Source organism: Chiloscyllium plagiosum, unplaced genomic scaffold (assembly GCF_037043375.1).
Source record: "Chiloscyllium plagiosum isolate Xiang-an unplaced genomic scaffold, Cpla_swu_hap1 HiC_scaffold_18, whole genome shotgun sequence".
In the NCBI taxonomy this organism is placed as follows: domain Eukaryota; kingdom Metazoa; phylum Chordata; class Chondrichthyes; order Orectolobiformes; family Hemiscylliidae; genus Chiloscyllium; species Chiloscyllium plagiosum.
Window position 1 is genome coordinate 39073682 of NW_028270156.1, and position 14776 is coordinate 39088457.

Genomic DNA, 14776 nt, shown 5'->3' on the forward strand with positions numbered 1-14776 from the left:
GTAACAAGTGTCCACTCTGTCAATCACATTGAAGTAGCGGGGAGAGGCTACAGCAATGCTGCAGATTCCTTACACACAAGTATGTCTCTGCTCAGAAATAAACCCTGAGACAGAGAGAGGAAGCAAAGCAGGCAGAGTAAGAAAAAAGGAAACTTCAGAAAACTCCAAGGGAAGAGGCATTGAATCAATTAACCGAATAATCAATTATCCGAATGAAATACTGCCCATCCATGGCATTCAGATAATCAATGTTTCTCTATATTCCAAGAAACACTGGGGCTTTGCGCAATTTTTTCCATGAAATATGCTAACATTTTAACACAGTGAAACTTGTTACTTCTTACTCTTTAAAGCGTGTGTATACAGAATAAAGACTGACTGAGGAGACCAAAAGGACAGGTGTACAAGTAATTAAATCAATGTCCCATCTGGCTGTTGGAGGTGAATGTTCAAGATCCCATTACACTATTGCAAAAGATTGCATAGGAGCTCTCCCTCCCCAGTGTCTTGGCCAATATGTACCCTTCAACCAACATCACTAAAACAGATTATCTGGACAGTATCACATTGCTATCATGATTTAATGTTTCTTCATTCCCCTATTTTAATCGTTACAACATTAGCAGCCAAACCTTCAGCTGTCTAGTCCCTAAGCCCTGGAATTTTCTCTCCAAAACTTTCCAACTTGCCACTTTTTTCTCCATTTATAAGATACTCCTTAAAGTCTAAATCATCGAATCATAGAATCCATAAAGTGTGGAAAGAGGCCATTCAGCTCATCAAGTCTGTACCAACCCTCTGAAGGACATTCCACCCAGAACCAGACCCAGACCTAGACCCTGTCCCCATCCTATCCCCAAAACTCCACATTTACCTTGGCTAACTCAAAAAATCTGCACATCCCTGCACACTTTGAATAAAGTCTGTGAGTATCTATGACTAAGTTGTCTTTGACAAAATTATCTATCACTAAAAATGTTGTCATCTAACCAGATATTCCATACAAGGATCTGTGTCAAATGATAATATTCCTGTGAATGCCTTTGATACATTTTACTAAGGTAAAAACATTATAAAAATGTAACCTGCTGTTATAATTTAGCATAATATTGCTTTTTTTTTGTTAACCACTCACTTCAAAACTTACTTTTAAAAAAATGCCCATTGCTGCAAAGAGATTTTTCTAGAATACGGAGATCGGTGCAGAGGGCAGCATGACCTTATGAAAATGTTATTATGAATGTGATTTTCCTCTCCCTGTCAGTAGTGAGAGAGGTGTTGGAAGCTCACTGGATGAGTTAGCACTGGAGAAGAACTCACCCCAACACACCACCTCAGCAATTGAATTCTGGATCCATGGTGATGTTCCTGGCACAATACCAGTTTAGATACTTCATTTGTCAACTCATGTCTATTTTGATCCTCATATCAGGATTTCCCCTTTTACATGCTTCTCTGGCAGTCAGGAAAGGTGACTAGATTTGCTACTGGAAAACCATGGTGAGCTGCCTTCCTTGTTCTAAGGGCAATCGGAGGAATGGGTATTAGCCAAATGGGGGTGACCCTTATGAAGCCAGACTCTTCTGTATTGCCTCTAAGCTCCCTTCCCCATGATGCCTCCCCAAACGATAAAATGGCTATTAAAACCATTTAATTTCTCATCTTTGGGTGTCCCAAGAAATAGACAGACCTCAAGTCACTGCCTCCAATGGGCTGGCGACTTCTAATGACCTGGTTGACATTGTCGAGGCCTGTGATTCATTGAATATCTCACCCTTGCTTACCTATTAGCTCCTATGATTTGAAGATGCTGGTGTTGGACTGGGGTGTACAAAGTTAAAAATGACATAACACCAGGTTATATCAACCACCTGATGAAGGAGCAGCACTCCAAAGCTAGTGCTTCCAAATAAATCTGTTGGATGATAACGTGGTGTTGTGTGATTTTTAACTTATTAGCTCCTACTAAGGGCAATTGGATGAGTTAAATATAAAGTAAAAGAACCAAAGATGCTGTAAATCAGAAACAAAAACAGAACTTGCTGGAAAAGCTCAGCAGGTCTGGCAGCATCTGTGACGAGAAATCAAAATTAATGTTTCAGATCTGGCGCCCCTTCCTCAGACTCTTCCTCAGGTCACCAGAACCGAAACATTGACTCTGATTTTCTCTTCACCGATGCTGCCTGACCTGCTGAGCTTTTCCAGCAAGTTTTGGCTTTGTTTGCAACTGGGTGAGTTTTCTTGGTGGTAGAGGTGGCATGTTAACCATTATCCAACAGGCCTGTCCCCACACTTTATAAATAGATGGCAAAATTCCACTCAAATTATTTATCAGACTAAGAAACAAGTTGTTTCAGCTAGTGAATGCTTACGCTTTACACAAATTCCTTCTGCATGTTCTACCTGACACTATCTACATATCAAAAACAAGCAGGTGCTAAAAACATGAGTTTTGAAACATCTTTCCACAGATGCTACCTGACCAATGTATTTCCAGCATTTTCTGTTTTTATTTCTCATCAATACGCTTGAAGCTTCTCCTGAATTCCCTATTGCACTTGTTAATGACAATCTAATATTTATGATCCCTGCATCTGGGCTTGCCTGCAAGTAAAATACCCTCGGTATCTACATTTGTGAATTTTTTTCATAAGCTTAAAAACCTCTCTCAGGTCACCAAATTGGCTGTTTATTTTTTAGAAAATGATCCCCATTCACAAAATATGTAACTTCTCAGGTTTGGTATCATTTAATAGATGTTTTTGCAGATCTTCATCAGAGCTTCCATCTGTCTTTAGTAATCTGTAAAGACTTGTCAGATGGTTCAAATTGTGATTGAATTGTGTTTGACACAAATTTAACACAACTTTGATTTGATTTACTGTAGTCACATGTACCCAAAATGTGGAGGGGCCGGTGTTGGATTGGGTGGACAAAGTCAAAAATCACAAAATGAACCTGTTGGACTATAACTCAGTGTTGTGTGACTTTTGACATGTATCTAAGTACAGTGAAAAGCTTTGTTTTATGAGCAGACAGACAGGTCATAGCAAACAAGGACATACAAATCTTAGGGTGCTTAGACGTAACGACGAATACAAGGTTGTGGCTGCACAGTGGGTGCACAAAGCAAGATTACCATGAGCAAGACCTCTCTCAGTATCAGTTACATACCTCTAGAAATGAATCCCAGTGCTTTTTATATATATATAGGCTTATTAATCTGTGTATGTGCATGTCATGACTGTGTGAATATATTTTTCGACTCTGTCTCTCAAAAGTAGCATAGAATCCCACAAACTACTTCCCAGGACTCATGTGACTATCTTGGTGGATAATTTCAGCCAGCAAGACAGCCAGGCTTTTACATTACCCCAGCATCAGGCACATAGGAGGCCATTTAGAATTTGACTAATTCTCTGACAGCACAATGGATCCTCCTAAAGGTGTGAAAATGTAAAGCTTCTGAGAATAAACAGGAGACTGGAAAGCTGTCCATGGGGAATTCCAGCATAATAGACTTTGCTTCTTGGAACAATGATTTATCAAAAGTTAACTTAGCAGGCAACTTAAGTTTTGGTCTGTATAAAGCTCTGTAAAATACTAACTTAAAATAGAACAGTAAGAAGACCACTGAGAGAAAGCATCAGTGAGAGGGAACCAGCAGAAAGAGAAAAGAAAAACAAATAAAAGACTGTTATACTGAACCAGGCTACCAAGGAACACAGTCTGCAATGCCATGAAAGTGAAATAAAGGAGTATTTGTTCCTTCCTCGAACTTGTTCTGCTCAGTCCACCTATGGATAAATAATCCAACTATCCAATTACAGAAGCCTTCACAACTATTGAATTTAGACTTTAAGTTTTCAACCCCTATACTTTAGAAAAAGAATTTTCAAGCAAGTAACAGGTCTGCAATGAGATCACTACAACATTCACCAATAGTTGTGAAATAAATTAACACTTGATATTTTTAAAACTAAAATTTTGCAGCTGATTATCTTTTAAATTGTAACAGTTGGAAAATGTTAAAAGGAGTATTTAATTTTCAGTCCATCATCCACTATAAGGACGCGCCTGCTGTGGTTGTGACACACCAGATCTCTGTTTTTCTGGCTCATTTAAACATTTATTTTACCTGACAAAATGTACTACATAATAGTATCAATATTTGCCAGCTACAAATCTATTCTGTACATCTGTTCATATTTTCCTGTACTTCAACATAGTCCTCCTCAGTAGCCACAAAAATCCTCAATTCAACATCACCACAGACTTCTATATTTTACCTCTAAGATTGGAATTTGAATGCTATATGAAAGTGGTGAATAACAGTGGTTTAAGCATATCTCACTATTTGATAAAATGAGAAATATACATTTAACCCCTATTCACTGATAATATTTTGAGGTCAGTTTTCCAATAATTTTGTGATTTGTCCCCTTACTCCATGTATTGTGACCTTAGTCAGGAGTCTACTATGACTTATCTTATCAAAGATTTCTTGAAAATTTCAATACATTATATTTACAGCATTACCTTTATCTGCCCATTCTGTTAGTTCCTAAAATGAGGCAGATCAAGCCCATAATATCCAATTTCTATTGAAAGCACTGCTGATAAGGTGATAAGATGCAGGAGCAGAATGAGGCCATTAGACCACTTAGTCCGCTCCAGCATTAAATGAGGTTATGGCTGAACCAGTAATCTTCAATTTCAACTTCCTGTCTTTTGCCTATAACCCTTTATTTCCTTACAGATAAAATCTGTCTACCTCAGACTTGAATATACTGAACAACACAGCTTTGACAGTTCTTTGCGGTAAAGAATTTCATGGATTCGCTAATTTCTGAGAGAAAACATTCCTTCTCATCTCTGTCTTAAATGAGTGACGTTTTGCTCGATGGTTATGCCCTTTCGTTCTAGTTCTGGACATTCCCACAATGGATAACAACCAGTCAGCATTTACCCTGTCAAGCCCCATAAAATTATTGCATGTTTCAATCATTCTTCTCAACACCAATTATACCAGCCCCACCTATTCAACCTCTCATCATGAGGAAATCACTCCAGAGCCAAGGACAACCTGGATTGTGTCCAGTATATCTTTCCATAAATAATGGGACAAGATCTCTTCATGGTATTCTAAGTATGGTCTAATTAGTTCATTGTATAGTTTTAGCAAGACTTCCCTATTTTCATACTCCATTCACTTTGAAATAAAGGCAAACATTCCATTTGCCTTCCCTATTACTGGATGAACTTGGATACTAGCTCTTTGTGAATTAATAATGAGGAGCCCCATATCCCTCTATGCTGTAGCTATCCAGGGTTGTCATGGTAGCTCAGCATTTACCACTGCTGCCTCACACTGCCAGGGACCAGGTTTGCACATTCTCACTGTATCTGCGTGGGTTTTCTCTGGGTGCTCAGTTTTCATCCCACAGTCCAAAAATGTTCAGATTAGATGGATTGGCCATGCTAAATTGCCCATAATGTCCAGGGCTGTGTAGGCTGGGTGGATTAGCCAAGGGAAATGTAGGGATAGGGTAGGAGGATGGGTCTGGGTGGAATGCTCTTTGGAGAGTCAGTATGGACTCGATGAGCTGAATGACCTGTTTCCATACCGTCAGGATTCTATGATTCTATCTGTAATCTTTTTCTAATTAAATAATAATGATCTTCTCTAACCTTCCTGCCGACGTGCATAACTTCACACTTTCCCACGTTGCATTCCTTTTGCCAAGCTCTTCATGAACCTGCCTACATCTCGGTGTAGACCCTTTGTTTCATCTTCACCATTTGGCTTCTATCCATTTTTGTGTCGCATACAAAGTTAACAATGGTACATTCACAGCTCTCATACAAGTCAGTGATATATATATACATACTATGAATAATTGTGACCCCTTTTCCCAACTCCTTGTCTTCTTTTAGTTAGCAAATCCTCTATTCATCATAATACATGCTCTTATCTTTTTAAGTATCCTCACATGTAATACCTGACTGAATGCATTTTGGAAATTGAAATATATTACACCTACTGGCTCCCCTTCATATATCTTGCTTGTTACCTCCTCAAAGAATTCCATTAAATTTGTCTGACATGATTTCCCCTCATGAAGCCATGCTGACTCTATTTGACTCGATCAAGTATTTCTAAATTTGTTGCTATTGCATCCTTTGTAGCAGATTCTAACATTTGTTCAATAACAGATGTTGAGCTAGCTGGCCCAGAGTTACCTGTTTTTTGTACACTAGCCTTTTTAAATAGTGGTTAAAACTGCTGCCTCTCAGCGCCAGAGACCCAAGTTGAATTCCTGCCTCAGGCGACTGACTGTGTGGAGTTTGCACATTCTCCCTGTGTCTGCATGGGTTTCCTCCGGGTGCTCCAGTTGCCTCCCACAGTCCTAATATGTGCAGGTTAGGTGAATTGGCCATGCTAAATTGCCCGTGGTGTCAGGTGAAGGGGTAAATGTAGGGTAATGGGTCTGGGTGGGTTGTGCTTCAGCGGGTCGGTGTGGACTTGTTGGGCTGAAGGGCCTGTTTCCACACTGTAAGTAATCTAACCTAATCTAAATAAGGTGTTACATCAGCAGTTTTCCAATTCTCTGGGACATTTTCATAAACTAATGATACTTGAAAGATTAGTGTACCCAATATCTCTGTTCCTATTTCTACCACTATCCTAGGAAATAACCAATGAAGTCCAGGGGATTTATTGGCCTTTAGCCCAATCAGTATCCCTGGTATATTTTCTCAGTTGATAACAATTGTGTTTATTTCCCTTTTGTCCCTTGATTAATTATTATTTGATGGAATAATATCAGTGTCCTCTACTGTGAAGATCGATACAAAGTATTTATTCAACCCCGCCACCATTTCATGGTTCATTACAGATATAACATTTTCACTTTCTGGATGTTTTCAATTATAGCTTTGAGTAAGGATTCTAAAATCCTTTCTACGCGATATTAAGACAGCTATATCTCTGTCGGCATACACTAACTCCCTTTTTCTATTTAGAAATCACATCAGCTGTTCACCAGACCTCCATGGCAATTCCCATTTTTAAATTCAGTTTTATGCTTCTGTTTTTCCATTTTTACAGTCTATGATTGACTCAGCAGCAAGTGTTACTTCCACTCAGCAGTGCCTTGCCTTTTCTTGATTACATGGTTCTCAGCTCATTATGCAAGCACAAGGAGCATGACAAATCCTATGGGATGGGCAGGCAGAAAGGTGACAGCTCCATTAGCACCTTGAGCGGTTGAAGCTCTTGTCACCATTTTAAAAGGGTGGCAGGACAGGCATTCATATTCAGAAATCAGAAACACTACTCGGGCTCTCAGAGTGGACTTCTGCAGCTGAATATTCTGACCCTACCTTGGTCAACATGCCTCCCTTTACTGGTCAACCTTGGCCAGACAGACTTCCAAAAATAGCCAGGCTAGCCGGCTTGACTCCCATCCATTACACTTCAGCCTCCCTCCTTTGGGCATCCTTCATGAAACTTATACTAGCACCACCCAATAACAATAGCATAGACAAATATACCCTAAAGAGGGCAAAGAAGGGCATACTCACACCAAAGTCCAGCATGTGCAGTGCTTCACTTTCTGCACATCCCTTCTTTGCACTCAGCAATCAAAAGGCATCTATTTCTCAATCATAGAGAACTTAATTGAGAGATGAAAAATAATTCTGGTGAGCATTTGAGTATGACTTAGATGCAGATGTAAGCAAAAGGGCTTTACACTGCTTGCTGTCAGAAAGCTGAACCTTCCTTAAACTTCCCAGAAATTAATTACAAGCCTCTCATCTCACCTCAGGAATCTGATTTATGGCCTCTCATCGAATTCCTCGCCTGGCTTGGTTTCTGCTCCGAGGCACAGCACAAGAGTCTGCCCACTGCCTCTGCTATCTCTTCCTATTTTTAACATGCACTAATGTAATTTCTCCAGGGGTTTAATCCCACTAACCTTGAGCAGTTCAGCATTTTTTTAAAACCTTCCCCACATTTTCTAACTTAAATTGTTTTTGAGTTTTCTTTCGATGCCATGTTCACCATGTTTGTTCCTTTGGTAAAATGAAGTAAAAATAATTATTTCGTGTTTTGGAAATTTCACCCTCAGCACCTCTGAGTTTATCATGCTCACCCCTAGTGGCCCCATCTCTATCTTCATTTTTAATTTGTTATTTTTCTGTTTGTAGAATATTACTTCTTACTAATGTAACTTCATAGTTTCTCTTTGCATTTGTAAATTTTGTTTACATTTTTAATCTTTTCATTCTTACTTGAGGTTATTTCCTTTGCTGGCTGTATAAATAGTGTATGCCTATTCAAGGGGCTTTTAAATGAGAAGACGTTTTTGTTCATATAGCATATTTTCCAACCACAGGCCATCCTAAAACTCTTTCCAGTCAATGAAATCCTTATTACAGCATAATCACTGCTGTAATGTAGAAAACATGCATTCAATTTACACAGGCTTGAGCAAAAGAGTGCAGGCGCAAAGAAGTCTTGCTTCAATTGTATAGAAAACTATTGAGACTGCATCTGGAGAATTGTGTGCAATTCTGGTCCCCTTGCTGAAGAAAGGATATACTCATCAAAGAGAACACAGGTTCACTAGACAGATTCTTGGGATGCTGGGACTGACCTACCAGAGGAGTTTAAGAAGACTTGGCTTGTGCTCTCTGCAATTAAATTTTTGATACTTGAAAGGGGATCACATTAAAAACCTACAAAAGTTTCAAAATGATAGAGTAAATGCAGAAAAATATTTGCCCTGACTGCAGGACCAAGGGACACAGGATCAGAATAAAAGGCAAGACATTTCAGACTGTGATGAGAAGGAACATCTTCACTTGGAGGGTGATGAATCTTTGCAATTCTTGACCCCAGAGGAATGTTGATGTTCAGTCATTAGTTCCAAATAGAGATTGATCGGTTTTTGCTTAATAATGATATCCAGGGATATAGAGATAGTAAGCCAATATGGCATAGTGGCAGAGCAGGTTTGAGGGTCTGAATGGCTAATATGCTCCTAAGCCTAAATATGATTATGAGCAGATAATCAGTTTCAGCAGTACTGGTTGAGAATTAAATATTGGCCAGCGAGCTAGGGAGGATTTTCCTAATCTTCAACATAATGCCATAGAAACTCTTCTGTGGTACATGGAGGTAGATGGGACCATGTTTTAATATCCCATCTGCAAGATGGCATCTTCAATGTTACGACACAGGGTAACCCCCCCCCCCCCCCCCACTATTTTCAACCCAGCAACACGGACATGATTTGACCCGTGCTGTAATCTGTTAAAATTCGTGAGGCAAGGAACTATTCCCAAAAGTCACCATTTAAAGTAAAAATTAACAAGTTCATTTCTTTTTAAGTCTAACAGAGAATAATTAATTAACAACTACTTACAACACCTTTCTCTAACCTATCTTTTACCTTCCTCTCCACAATACTAGTCCGATAAAACCCCCAATTAAGATGTACTGAAAAATTCAAATTTCAGAACCAGCCAACTGTCGAATCTTCTCTTTCTATCTTCTTCTGTAGATTTGTTCTTGAATCAGAGTCAATGTTTCTTCTCTGTGCAAACTCCTTCTCTGGACAGGTACCTCTCAGAGAGTTCTCACTAGCGGCAAGCATCTGTTGGTCTTTTGGTAGTTCTCCTTCAACTGTTCAATTTTTTTTTGGTTTTATACCCCAAAGCATCAGATCATTTCATTGGGTGTTAATATTGTCAACATACTAAATTCAAAATGATTGGAGTTTGGCATTTTGAAGCATAATTTAAACTGATTGGCCAAATTTGAATGTGTCTTTGTGTCCAGGCAAGCCAGCTACTCTAGCTGTTCGAACAATTATTACAATGTTACCTTACTCAGACACTTGCTACTGTGTCAGGTAGTTCTGTGAGTATTTTTACTCTCTTAAAGGTACAGTACCCCTTACACTTACATAACAGCTCTCCCGAAGAGAAAATGAACTATCATAATGAAACGATGGCTTCATTTTTTTCTACTCTTTAAACACATTACCCTAACATACAGATAACTTGAATCTAAGTTCACCTTAAACTCTTCCTATATATAGCTGCAAATTAATACAAATCTCATCTAAACTTTGTCAATTAAATCCACGATAATGCATCTGCGATTACCTTCTTACGACCTGCAACATGTACAATTTTTAAATTAAAAGCCTGTAACATTGGACTCCAACAAAATAGTCTCATATTCTTGTCATTAAAGCTTACTAAGAATGTAAGAAGATTGTGATCCGTGTACACAACTGTGTCCAACACATTGTTTGTGACATACACATTAAAACGTTGTAAGGCCTGGACCAAACTCAATTATTCTTTTTCCATCATGGAGTATTTCCTCTGGTAGATGCTGAGTTTCTTCAAAAAGTGACCAACTGACAGTTCAATCCCATCCTCATCTTCCTGTAGCAGTACACCTCCAACTCTGATGTCACTAGCTTTGATGGCGACTTACAAATGTTTGAAAAGTTTGGTGTAGCTAAAACTGGTTTGTGGGTTGATATTGCTTTCAAATGGTTGAATGCCTCCTGTCATTCTTCTGTCCATCGAAACTTTGTGTTCTTCTCCAGCAAATCAGTTAACAGTGCCACTGCACTGCAGAAGTTTGGAACAAACTTCTGATAGAATCCGTGGAGTCCTAAGAATTGAAGTACCTCTTTCTTCGAGGTTGGTCATGGAAATTCCTCGATGGCCTTCGTCTTTGCATTCCATAGGGTCAACCTTCCATGACCGATGTTATGTCCCAAGAACATCACTTCTGCTTTCGCGAGTTCAGTTTTATTTAAGTTTATCACTAGTTTTGCTTCTCGTAGTCATTCAAAGAGCTCTGCCAACTGTACCATGTGATCTGTCCAGGACTTACTAAAGATCACTACATCATCAAAATAGACTGCACAGTTTGTTAACCCAACCACAACCCTGTTCATGAGCCTTCAGAATGTGTCAGGTACGTTTTTCATTCCAAAGGACATCACTTTAAACTGATATAGCCCATTTGGGGTTACAAACACAGAAATTTATTTTGCTTTCTCTCATAAAGGTACCTGCCAGTAACCACACAGTAGGTCCAATTTGGTGATGTAACTGGATTGTCTGACTTTCTCGATACAGTCCTCCAAACTCAAGTCCAATTTTGTAACGGCATTGACCTTGCAATAATCCGCACAGAATCATTGAGTCCCAACAGTCTTTGGGAACTAAGACAATTGGCGAACTCCACTCGCTCTGGCTTGGTTCAATGATATCCTCATCGAGCATGGCCTCTACTTCCTTCTGGACCTGTCTGGCTTTGAAAGGATTAAGCTGATGAGGGCTGATGCTTTATCGGAGCAGTATTCCCTATGTCTACTTCATGGACAATAGCATTAGTCCTCCCCCTCTGATTCTTACATATATCCTTATATTACAGTAACAAATCTTTCAAGTGCATTCTGTGCTCATGAGACAGATAGTTTACTAGCCCATCCCAATCATCAAGGATTTCTTCATTTTTAATCTATTTTGAGGCACATCAAAATCCACATCAACTGGATTTGATTCCTCACTCTGCGGGGTAGTAACTAACACCGTTTTTTCCAGTTCTTTCTCTCTAGTATAATACAGTTCCAGTATGTTCGCAAGACATACCCGATGCCTTTGTTTTCCAACTGGCATCTTTACTAGATAGTTCACCTGACTCAACTTTTTCTCATTTTGATAGAGACCATTAAACCTGGCTTTGAAGGGATCTCCTATCAATGGTGACAGTACCAACACGTCATCCCCTCAGTAAAACATCCAAGTCTCAGAGTTTTTAACTGCCATCTGCTTCATTCTACACGGTGCCCTCTTTAGGTGCTGTTTAGCTAACTCACCTCCTCAAAGTAATCTCTCCCACACCTCTAATACATAATCTAAGTATGAGGTCTCTGACTTTGGTCCTGTCCATTTTTCTTCAATTAATTTCAAAGGGCCGCTCACTTCATGTAGTAGAAAGTGAGGACTGCTGATGCTGGAGATCAGAGTTGAGAGTGTGGTGCTGGAAAAGCACAGCAGGTCAGGCAGCTTCTGATGAGTAGGAGAACTAATGTTTCAGGCATAAGCCCTTCATCAACATTCCTGATGAAGGGCTTATGCCCGAAATGTCGATTCTCCTGCTCCTTGGATGCTGCCTGATCTGCTGTGCTTTTCCAGTACCGCCTCTCACTTCATGCCCGAATATGAACTTGAAGGAAGTGAATTGAGTAGATTAGTGTGGGACATCTCTAATGGCAAACACTATGAATGGAATACCTTTATCCCAATCATTCGGGTAATCCTGACAGTATGCTCTCAACATGATCTTCAAGATTTGGATTTAAAGTGTTGTATACCTAAGCTTCCCATAATCTCCCTAAAGAGCCTAGCAGTTAAATTTGACCTTTGGTCCAACTGAAACTCTCTGGGCAGCCCATACCATGTGAAGAAAGCTACTAACTCCTCTACTACCCTTTTTGCCTTAATACTCCATATGGAATTGCCTCCGGAAATCTGGTAGACAATCCATTCTGGCTAACAAGTACTGGTTCCCACTTTTAGTTCTCGGGAGGGGAGCTACACAATTATAACCCGTGTGAAAGGTTCTTCAAATGTGGGAATTGGCAACAAAGGTGCTGGTTTTATTACCGCCTGTGGCTTCCCTACCATTTGGTGTGTATGGCATTTACGGCAAAAGTTCACCATATCCTTGTGCATTCTAGGCTAATAAAAATGTTTTTGTACTTTAGCCTGAGTCTTTCGTACCCCTAGGTGACCTCCTACAGGTAGTTCATGTGCTACCCGTAACATCTCCTGTCTGTACGCTATCGGCAACACAATCTGGTGCACTTTGGCCCATTTCTCCTCTGCACTAACCTGCCATGGTCTCCATTTCAGTCTTAGGATTCTATCTTTCAGGTAATAACCCTCCGGAATATTCTCTGCCTCCTTTTTGCAGTATGCATCCGCATATATATCTTTTATCGGATTGTCTTGCTGTTGCAAGTCCCTTAGCTTTTCAGGACTAAACACTTCTGTCTGACCAGGCAAAAGTGAGGACTGCAGATGCTGGAAACCAGAGTTTAGATCAGAGCGGTGCTGAAAAAGCAGACAGGTCAGGCAGCATCCGAGGAGCAGGAAAATCGATGTTTCGGGCAAAAGCCCTTCATCACTGATGAAGGGCTTTTGCACGAAATGTCAATTTTCCTGCTCCTCGGATGCTGCCTGACCTGCTCTGCTTTTCCAGCACCACTCTGATCTAAACTTCTCTCTGACCCTCTGCCTGTTCAGGTTTTTCCTGCACCATTATGTCAAACAGGGTATCTGCTAACTAAACGTCAACTCCTTAATCGTTCTTTTTGCTTCATGCTGTGACTTATGATAGTGGGATTTGGTTACTACACAGTCTGTGAAAATACCATGATATTTCTGTGTTAATTCCTCATTTTCGTGGTCTTCCTTGGGCTTCTCCAGAACATTGGGCGTCACTCCCACTTTGGATCCTACCAAATCATTCCCAAGAACAAACTGAATTCCTGGAACTGACACTATGTCAATCACTCCCACTGTAACTTCCCCAGCCTTGTGTTGACTTTACACAGAGGAACATTAAATTTCTGTCCATCTATCCCACAAATTACCACACTCTCAAGTACCAGATCAGAAAGAGTGCATATTCATTCCCTGACTATCAGCAACTGGTTAGATCCTATATCTCTCAAAATTATAACTTCTTGACCTTCTCCCCTCGTTCTTTCTGAGTAAACAGAGGTGAATACTTTGTAGAAATCAGGTACTAGCTCCATACCCAACCACTGCCTAGGCTGTCCACTCTCCTGCAGCTCCTCGGCTCTTCTTGGGGTCCCCTTTACTACTTTCATTAATGCCACTGGCTTAGCTTCTTTTACTACATCTGTTCCCACAGTGCCTTTCTTTAATAACCAGCACTGTGCGTTTACGTATCCCACTTTACCACAGTGGACATATCTGAGGCCTATCACCTCCTTTCCACCTTCATGGGTATCTTTAACCTGGTGGTAAACTCTTACCAGTGTCCTCTACTCTTGGTTTCATAGTATAGGACGTCCCATTCTCCCAACTTCTATCCCTCACAGGATGAAACTTTGGTCAGAAGCTTGTCTTATGCACCAACTGTACTCATCTGCTAATTCTGCTGCCCTCTTCACTTCCTGAACGTTGTTCCTCCACGTGAATTCTTACCATCTCTGGAAGTGAGTTTGTAAACTCCTCCCGCAGAATAATCTCTCGTAGAGTCTCAAAGATCTTCTCTATTTTTCAAGCACACACCCATCGATCAAAATGTCTACGTTTAATTCTTTCAAACTCAATGCAAGTCTGACCTGGTTCCTTCTTTGTGTTTCTGAACTGCTGTCTATATGCTTCTGGTACAAATTCATAAGCACTTAAAATAGCCTGTTTAACCTCTTCATAATCTCTTGACCCCTCATCTGACAGCACGGCAAATACCTCACTAGCTCTGCCTACCAGTTTACTCTGAACTAGCATTACTCATACATCCTCGGACCACTCCATCTGTCTAGCCAATTTTTCAAATGAAATAAAGAAGGCTTCAACATCTTTCTCATCAAAATGTGGCAGATCTTTGGCATTTTTGTATATATCACTACCTTCGCTTTTAATCTCCATCCTGTTCACTTGACTTTGCTAAGTCGCAACTTCTCAAGTTCAAATGTTC

At 40.0% G+C, this 14776-nt stretch overlaps 2 long non-coding RNA genes across 3 annotated transcripts in view; one reads left to right on the forward strand and one right to left on the reverse strand.

Annotated features, from left to right (window-relative positions):
• The window catches only part of LOC122558047 (uncharacterized), a 148044-nt gene that overhangs the window by 86815 nt on the left and 46453 nt on the right, over window positions 1-14776 (reverse strand). The window contains exon 1 of one of the 2 annotated variants that reach the window (XR_006314021.2): window positions 7588-7731. The exons of the other annotated variant lie outside the window; for it this stretch is intronic. This is a non-coding gene — a long non-coding RNA (uncharacterized LOC122558047). Of the gene's footprint in view, window positions 1-7587; window positions 7732-14776 lie in introns of those variants that run through there. 2 annotated transcript variants of the gene reach the window in all.
• LOC148146962 (uncharacterized) overlaps window positions 1-14776 on the forward strand; it is a 51722-nt gene that overhangs the window by 30734 nt on the left and 6212 nt on the right. The window lies entirely within an intron of this gene.